This window comes from Micropterus salmoides, unplaced genomic scaffold, assembly GCF_014851395.1.
Source record: "Micropterus salmoides isolate LMB-PRFRI ecotype aquatic unplaced genomic scaffold, ASM1485139v1 Ms_hic_scaffold_2, whole genome shotgun sequence".
Taxonomy (NCBI): Eukaryota; Metazoa; Chordata; class Actinopteri; order Centrarchiformes; family Centrarchidae; genus Micropterus; species Micropterus salmoides.
In genome coordinates this window covers 3,304,948-3,313,921 of record NW_024041150.1, presented here as the reverse complement: position 1 = coordinate 3,313,921, position 8,974 = coordinate 3,304,948, and positions in this window count along the sequence as shown.

Below are 8,974 nucleotides of genomic sequence, written 5' to 3'. Positions count from 1 at the left end.
TAAGTAAAGATTGAACTTGACAGCAGTCATGGAGGCTGAGGTTTGTAGTGCAGCTGTACTGGATTGTGTTCCACGTGAATTAATCATGTTACATTGCATTTTCTCACAGGATATACACAGATATTACACTTGACTCAAACTTGGCCTCTTTCACAAAGGTTCCGAGTGAACTCAGAAAGGAGTCAACCACAATGATAATATCAAATAATAAAGGTCATATCCTTCCTCATGTATATCCTCTTATCCTTGGCAGTAAATCACATTATTCGTCACTGCTGTCCCTACGCTGTCAGTCACAGAAAAAAGTACAGCGACAAGGTAATTTAATGAGAGTTACTGAGATCTTAATTAGGCTTTTGACAGTCGAGAAGCGTGCTGCAGACTTCAGCTTTCATCTAAACTCTGCTCTCGTGTCACAAAGCTTGATCGTGATGGTGTAATTAATTTTTGAACCAGGTTACTCAGAAGACATTTTATATAACGACTTCTCCAACCCAGAGTGTGGGTCAACTTTCCTGCCTCTGCTTTTGTAAGATTTTAAACAAAACTTTTAGACTGAAACACTCAGTGTTTGCGTATTGAATTACCATCATAAATTTGTCAATACATCACATTAGATTTAATATTTTAGTTTTGTCCTTATGCGTCATGTTATATAATCAGAGTCACAGGATTCAAGCTATAGAAGTCTTTGAATAACAATTATTTTTTAAATCTCTTATGTCCATGTAACAAAATAATAAATGTAACAAAGTAATAAAATTAAGAAACAACACAAGTTTTATATTTTTGATAATATTCTTTTCTGAGAGAAGCTGCAGGAGTATCCTCACTTGATAAACCAATTATATATTTAAATTGTTGCATTCGCCAAGACGACCTCTCTCATTCTTGGAAGAGTAAGCAGCAAACTCACATGTTGTAAACTCACCAGAAAGTGCTGTATAGAGTTGGAGGTATGCACAGTTAGTTGGATTTTACATGTCGCATCCCAAAGGGGCTCTGGGTTTAGTTAAATGTTGTGCTGTGGCAGGAAATTGCACTTTGGAGACCAGAGCTGCCACATGCTGATTCAAATAAGCCAGGTATGTAAATAGTCTAACTAGAAGATTCAATTATGTTTCAATTTATTGCACAATGTGGTTTATGGGTGTAATCAAGTGGAACGTTATATACTCAACATTGTGGCTGTTGGGTATTTGCCACTTGCCTATTATATTTAACAACACCCATATTTTGCTCATACATCAACTGAACATATGTTATTGAAAATTACAAGAGGCACTGTGCAGGTCACCATGACTATGCAGGAACATTATTTTCTTCCTTCACAATGTGGCTCGTGTGACAATAGAACAAACTGAACGCCTTTCACAAATTTAGTCCATAACAAAATGTTCATCAATGTTTTGGCCCCTATTAAAAAATAAAAATACATGCAACTGAAAACATAAGTCACGGTACAAATCTTAGTGTCGTGAAGATGTGAACTTGAGTTTGAGGTACTATTAATGTAGCTGATGCTCTTGGAATTCAGTTTTCCAAAAATACCAGTGAGGTGGCTGGTTGCTGTGAACATGAAGCACTGATGAAAGTTTTCTACAGGCTTTCCTTTAGCAACAAACAGAGGCTGCATTTATTGTTTATTTACAGAACACAGCAGCTCAGTGTCCCTGAATACAGAAGAACACAAAGAGTAGTGGAAGACACAATGAGACTACACTGCTGTGCAGAATCTCAATCCATTATGTACATAACAAAAAGTAGAACAAAAATATGTATAGATTCAAAGTGACAAATGTTTATTAGTTGAAAGCTGTTTCTATGATTGCAGGAAATCATCATTACAATTTTTTGTAATGTTACATGCAGGGCTGGACTGGTAATCTGGCATACCGTGCAAATGCCCGGAGGGCCGACGCACCTTTGGGGCCGTGTAAGTAAATTATATATTTTTATAACTGTTTTTTAAAAGAAAAATGGGCCAACGATCGGCCCATAAAGCATGGACAGCGGCCCATTGAGTAATTTTCTATACTGACACTGGGCCGACCCAATCACATCTCTTACTACCCCCTCTGCTCTCGCCCCCCCCCAACTTATCTGTGAAAAGTGCTATATAAATAAATTTTACTTAATTACTTACTTACTAGTATTTCATTTTCAACAATCAGAAAAAAAAGCAAATCACCAGACTTATTTTCAGCAAACCATCTTTTTTTTATGAGGGCAGCAGTGGACATTTTTCTCTTCTCACACTGTTATTTATAGTGACACGTGATCCCAGAGCTATGCTGAAACATTTATGTGATGACAACAGAAGAAACCTGAGACATGACCAAGACGTGTTGTTGTCATGTCACAGCCGTGTTGGTTCTGTGTTAGCTGTGTTGCATCTGCCTCTCTCCCAGTGGCACACACACACACACAGTCCTGTTTCCATCTCTTTACATTATGGGGACTTATATGTATTTTGTCCCCGTAAGGTAGGGGAGTCCCCACAATGTGACTATGTAAACAGATTTATGTCTCCACAACATGAGTAATACCCACCCGCCCACACACACCCAATACCACTTTCCTTGTCCTCATGTTGTAATCATGAGGACATTTGCATACAGCAGACTCATTCATTTCTAAAAACCCTGTAGTCAAATCTTAAATTATCGTCATTGACCCAAAATCTCTCTCTCAAACACACACGCACGCACACGCACGCACACACAGCCCTACACACCATTCTGCAACAACAAAGACTATTTTTAGCCATAAAATTCATGAAGGATGTTGTCTCTTAGCGATGGCTGCTGGTCATGTGACCTGACAGCTCAGGCAGGAAGTGTTGAGTGCAACGACACTCGACAGCTGGCCACTCTGTGGGGTGTGTGTGCATTTATAGCATTCATGCATTTGTGTGTGATCCCCGTGTCTGTTTTTGTGTAAGAATTTTAATATATCTACATTTGCATTTTATGCATTGATGTGCATGTGCAGATTTCAAAGACGTGGGCCACTGGGGAGGTAAATAAGCTCAGCCAACACGTGCTTCACTTGATTATGTAAGAGCAGAGACTGATGTTGCAAGAGAAGGAGGAAGGAAGATGAATTGAAGAAGGAGAGGAGGAGGGAGGAGGTGGAGAGTGAGCACTAAAAAAAATGTAATTTAAGGATTGGGATACGCAAAAACTCTAGGTCCATCAGTATATTCCTTTTGTTTTCCACTCTGGAATAGTTTGTAGTCAAAGATATCACAGGGAGGATCTTTGTACAGAAAGCTGTCTCTCTGGAAGGATTTAGAAAGAACAACCTCACTCTAACTTTAGTAGGAGTTTGATTTTGTGACACTACTATTTTAGGTGGGAGGAAAACATTGCAGTGTCAAATCCTTCTTAATGAAAGCATCATATCCAGAAACGAATCTTTCCTCCCATCTTAAATATTTTCCATTGCAGGGCTTCATACCAAACACCTCTTGTTCAAATTAAGCTTTATTTTCACAAATAAATTGTCATGTGTCTATGCAGGTACGGTTGTGACACAAATCTGATTTGTAAGAAAATTAGCTGTTAGGGATTACCTTTTGATGTAACTTCTAATGCTTCTAAAAACTTATAACGATTACTGGAATTTAACACAGTTAAGAGTAGGGCTGACCCAGAATAGTTGAAGATTCGATGCTTCAATGGGCGGAGCCTGATTCGACTGTCAATCCAGTCGAAGCTTCGCAGCGAAACAAGGATCATGATTTTGGCAATATGGGGGTGCTCAACGTCTGATTTTATTAGAACTACCAGTTTTCTCCCAATAACTTAATATACAGCCTATTACAATATACATTTCAATGTTTAATGCTGTAAATAAATATGTAAAAAGAATAAAACTTTCAATAAATGTTTTGGAATAAATCCAAAATTGTAACCCTAACCTTGGGGCGTTAGTGCGCATGTGTAAGCATAGCGTGTATGTGTGTAGTGGCAGTGGAGGAAAACTTGCTGAAGAGACGGCGCTCCAGCTTCACTGGTGTTGTGCCGAGTTGTCCGCACCTCACGGGACTTTCGGATAATTTATGACCGTTGATGAACCACATAAACAATATTTATTTATCATTTATAAATAGCCGGCTACTTGAAATAGACCCGCGAGGAGACGAGACGTGCATGCAGTTGTTGGCAGCAGTAAGGCACGTAAAACTCAAGACACAAGACAGTGGAGGACAGGCGAGAGAGACAGAGTGCCTCAGTTTAGCTTTAAATTTACAGTGTAAGTAGAATGAAAAGACTGCAGCTCTGCAGCTTCTCAAGATTAAAGCGGAGCTACCGTGTGTAACACTACTCCCCCCCCCAACACACTCGCAATCGCCGCGCACAAAAACCTCACATGATTCAACCATTAGTCCACTATAGGCAGGACTTGACGATTCTGATTTGACTATGTAAATCCTTAGTCGGGGACAGCCCTAGTTAAGAGTAAGTCTGGAATATTAGAGTTCATGCATATATTTGTATTGTGTAAACATTCTAGTTGCCACTGTATTATCTACTGGGGAAAATCTCCTATTTCAGTCATTACATTTACATTATATTTATTCATTTAGCTGACGCTTTTATCCAAAGCGACTTACAATTGCTATATCTATTATATCTATATCTATATATAGATATCAGAAATATCAGAAATATCAGAAGGAAACATATCAGATTTGTTATTTTTCGCAGCCCCTAAAATTGGAATCAGGAGGCTCTGAAATGGTAATTCAATATGTGTATCACAGTACTGCGAACATCAACGCTCATGTAAAGTAAAACATCATCTTGGTTATGTAACCACGTCTGTCATTCGCTCCATAACAAATAAAGTATTAAAGACTGAGGGAATAAGGAATTGTGGGCCGAGAAAGGGAGCATGTCCTGCCAAGAAATGTTCTATGGTCACCATTGTTTGCAGCCATATTCTGAATAAGTCTCATCTCACAGCTGCTGAGTACAAACAGTCATAAAGTGTCATTGACAGCAGGACATCCAAATCGTTTTAACCCAAGGGAGAAATAACAACTTTAGTCTGTTTCCTTTTAAAATCAATGAAAACAAAATTATCAAGGACACATCAGAAGAAGAATTATTAAAGCAGAATTTAATTCCTGGACTTAGTTTTACAAAATATGACCTTAAACTCCACATAAAAGCACATCTTCTTTATTCAGTCTCGCAGATCTGACAACGCTTTCAACTTAGGTATGTACCCAATAGAGAAAAACATGTATAACTAATTAATGTGGTAGCAGAGGACTTAAGTTATGCCAGTAACTAGAACTGCTGTTTTTATAGAAAAATCTAAGCCCTTAATGAGAACCAGTTTTCTTTTCTCTTTATCACTGTAACAGAGCGCTTGAGCAAAGTGTTTGAGGGTGAGATCATCCCTCTGATCCTTTTACAGTGGGATGGGTTATGCATTTATAGATATTTTTTCTACTTTTACTTTGTTTTTAAATGTACCTTTCATGTACCCACTGACTCTCTCATCTGCTTCTTCTTTCATACATTTCCCAGAATGCCTTTCAACAAGTCCTTGCTGCAGTGGCCTTTTTTCAACATAAGCTTAAAACTTTTGGGATTCAGGGTTTCATTGTTGATTGTTGAGGAGATGGGAAGATGCAGTTCTTCTGATAGCCACTAGTTGTCAAATCAAAATAATAACTGGCTAGTTAAAGTGAAGTGAATGAAAACCACACCTTCTCTCAATATAGTCTCTTTCCCACAAACCGCAGAGTTTGTAGTTGCACACAATACACACACCATTTGTGGTCAAAAATAAAAACTTCAGTAGTTTTAATGATTTTGTGTCTTGAAATGAAGTCACTTATGTGCACTAATGACATCAAATTCATACTAATGTAATGCTGATATATAACTTGTGTATTAGCTTATTCGTGTAATAGTAAGAAATGCTAATGCAATTTCAGGGAGTCTTTTGTATGCATTTAGAGCAAGTAAACAGACTCCAGATGCACAGAAAAAAAAAGATTTAAACTACTGTGGTTTTGTATATTTTTTTATTTTGTTTTGTTTGATTTGATCTGATGAATTGCAAACAAATTCAAGCTGTGACACATTTATCATGGATGAGCAATACACATTCAGATAAACACACATTCCTTAACACACTCTTTCACATAAGAATGAAAGGTCAGGATCCAATTTTACTCCATAGAGAGAGGGAGTGTGTTTGCTGAAGGAGAGAGTGATAAATACATAGAGAGGAAACAGCCTGTTGGGAGAGGGTGGAAAGGTTGAGAGAAGAAGCGGGGAAGAACAAGGGATGGACAGAGAAAAAAAAAAGGGACAGATGTGGCTATTCTTTTGGTCTCTGTCCAAAAAGACTTCTCGGTTGAGCTTTTATGTTCTGGAAATAGAAGCCTCTTCAAGGGCAAGACATGTTCAGGGAGATAAATTTGGGCAAGGAGTCCACAATCATACACCTGAGCAAATCCTACAGTTTATTAGACAAATACGGCAAAAAGTATGTTGACACCCATATGAAGACATCGCTTGCAGGTTTGGTTTCAGGCTTTCCATCATATATTGAAACCTGGCTGCAGGGATTTGCTACCATTCAGACAAAAGAGCTGATATTTGGTGAAAAGGCCTTGCTCACAGTCACCTTTCCAGTTCATCCAAAGTTGTTGGATGGGGCTGAGGTCAGGGCTCAGGTCATGTTGAAATAGGAAAGGACCTTCCTCAAACTTTTGCAACACAGTTGAAAATGTTTGAAAGGCCTCAAGCTGGATTTGTACTTTGTAGATGTATTGTATGTGTGACAGAAATTAGGTTGTTTTTCCATCTGCTTTTGTTATATAAAATCACTGAAAGGATTACACACATACTCATAGAACTAGTTATATCCGTCTATTTTGCCTTGTCTCGCTACTAAATAGAAAACAACTGCCATGCATTTTCCAGTTGCATTTTCCCGTTGTATTTTCCAGTTTCTTCATTGACATACCAATGATTGTAGTGAGTAGATGGTTTCCTGTGGAAATCATTTTGGAAAATAAATGTGTGACTAGCTTAGGTGTCACGGTTTGGTGTGGGTTAGGCAGGGTTGAGCTGGTTGGAGGACCCAAATGCAGGACACAAGGCAAAGGAGGTACAGTTCAAGGGGTTTTAATAAACAAACAAAGGCGAGCACACTTACAAACTGAGTGGCTGATGACAGAGTCCAAAACAAAGTAATCCAAATGAGAAAACCAGAATCCAAAATAAGCAGGGAAACACGACGAGTAGGCTGGCAACAAGGTAACACACTGTAACACTGGGTGACAATAAACAATGACCTGACAAAGACAAGACAGAAACACCAGGTATATATACACAGGGACTAACGAGCAGGGCGGGAGCAACAAAGGTGAAAGACATGAGGCTAACGAGGCACAGGTAGGGAGAGAAAGAGAGAGCAGGGGAAAACAGAGACAGACATGCAGAGGGATCACTGGGGTAACAGACATGACAAAGGTTACCGAACACTAGACGAAAGACAAGACAGACCCCCAAAACCCAACAGACCAAAATAACGCTAACTAAACACAAAAGTGCAAAACACCGCATGGCAGACAGGCAGAGTGTGACATTAGGGGTGGACGATTAATCCAAAAATAATCAAAACCAAAGTCTAGGTAACACTACTGGGTTATTTTGGACTAACAAGACCAGGACCTTATCTCAATGAACTGGGAGAAAGCCATAACTTCACTTTCAATTTTCAAAAAATTCTGAAAGTTTTATGGCTTTGCCTCCAAAAGAAGTTTAAAAAACTTTTCCCCACTGGTTATAGTTGTAGAACACATGCATGGTAATAGCAATGCATGCGTAGTAGAACCTCAGTGGAACTTCAGCGGAAACATACAAATGGCTTAATATGTTTCCTGGCTCGGCCACTACAAAGGCAATTGGCTTTCTAGCGGACCTACACTGTACATTTACTGGCCAACTGACAACAGCTACCTAAACTCTCACCGTCACGTCCCATCGCTCGCTCACTCAAATTTGCTCACCCACACACTCCCTACGCACACATGAGACTGTCCAACCCTTCACTTGGATGTTGGAGTTATGGTTAGGGTATGTGCAGAATTATGTAGATGCAGAGTTTGACACTAGAAAGCTGTTTTTTACTGTCACATGCTGAAAGGAGCAAGCTTCTCTTTGCTCACCTTAAATCCCAGTTTAAGACATGTAGGTTTGAGCAGGATTTTGTGACATCACAACCAGTTTGGAAGCCAAACGTGGTCCAGTACTCAATTAACAAAAGTGTGATGTGACTTAAAACCTCCAGAGCACATGCACTGAGAATGAACTCTTCTTGATTTTTCAATAACAGAGAAGGAGTAGGGGTAATACTGATATATTTTAACCAAGTAATTGAACTTTTTTGTTGGAAAACACAGAAATTATTGTGCCTTAGCAGCAGCATTTCTGAAGGGCATTATGACTGCCAGCAGAAACATGTAGGAAAGAACACAAGCAGCCCAAGCTGACCAATCAGAGCTTTTACAGTTTCCATGTTGTAGTTACTTTTTTGGAGAGGTGTATGTCAGCTGCAGGGTAGCTACAGTACATGCGTAGGCTCTGTAGCTACCCTGTAACCCCTTTTGACAAGGAGCTAACTATAAATCCACCTTCATCCTGTGGAGGCTTTGTCTGTTGTGGTATGTTTTAATTCTTTCTAAAACAGACAATTAACCAATCACGTTCACTTTACACAGCAAGTGGGGTTAGTTCTTCTCTCTCAGGCTCTATTTTGTTAAAACTGAAGTGCAATACCACGAATGGCTGGCTGAAAGTGTGTGCCATTACTCCCATTTGATTAATTTGCTTTGAGTTTAGTATGATACACAAAAGACAGTTATGGAGAGAGATGGGGGATGCAGTGTTTAATGCCAGGGGGACATTATAACAGCAAGATTGACGCTCCATTACCT